The sequence below is a fragment of the Hyposmocoma kahamanoa genome, unplaced genomic scaffold (genome assembly GCF_003589595.1).
Source record: "Hyposmocoma kahamanoa isolate Upper Pololo Valley unplaced genomic scaffold, ASM358959v1 122, whole genome shotgun sequence".
In the NCBI taxonomy this organism is placed as follows: domain Eukaryota; kingdom Metazoa; phylum Arthropoda; class Insecta; order Lepidoptera; family Cosmopterigidae; genus Hyposmocoma; species Hyposmocoma kahamanoa.
Genome location: NW_020653424.1, coordinates 2439311 through 2440110, shown reverse-complemented (window position 1 = coordinate 2440110; position 800 = coordinate 2439311).

Sequence of the window (800 nt, the reverse complement as noted above, 5' to 3'; positions counted from 1 at the left end):
ATTTTAGAAAATTATGATAAAATTAAAATTACTTATTAGTCTTGTCAAAAGGGCTACATTGTAATTAGTTAAAGTTTTTTTTTGCTTTAAAATAAATTAATATATATATATATATATATATATGTTTAGGAGTGTGTACGTGAATACAATATGATCAACATCAACTATCAGTGCCTCAGAAAATATCAGTGCCTTGAACTTTCTAACAGAAAAGTAAATTTTTACCAATAGTTTTTAACGTAATATGAATATCGTTATATTTTTAGTACTCAATATGACAGAACGGCAATTATGCTACTACCGTATTTTCTTTAGCATGCATCATTTTCACAATTAGCAGTCAGCGACAAAGCGTAATTACCATGTCGAGTTCTTAGATTTTCGCTTTCCTTAGGTTCGGTTCTTAGGTTTTCGGGAAGTAAGTTTATTTAACATTCTTACACTTGCGTCATAATACATTTATGAAAACGTAATATATGTTAAGAGGTATACTAATTTGTTTACGAAAAATAGTGACAGACATAATATTAATACGAGGTATAAAAATAAACTAGTTGTTCTTGATAGTCGTCTTCTATAAAAAGATTCCGGTTCATATACAAAATTTGCCATTCACAAGGTTTAGAACTATAGCGAAACAAAAACTTTATACTAAAGGTTATTATAAATCGTTTAGCTCATGTAGGTAGTCTGGATCTCTGATGTTTGAAAACAAAAAAAAAAATTGTATATATTGAATGTGTACAAATGCTATTTACAAAGAGCAACCCCTAGAGTTTCTTGCTCATTCTTCTCAGGGG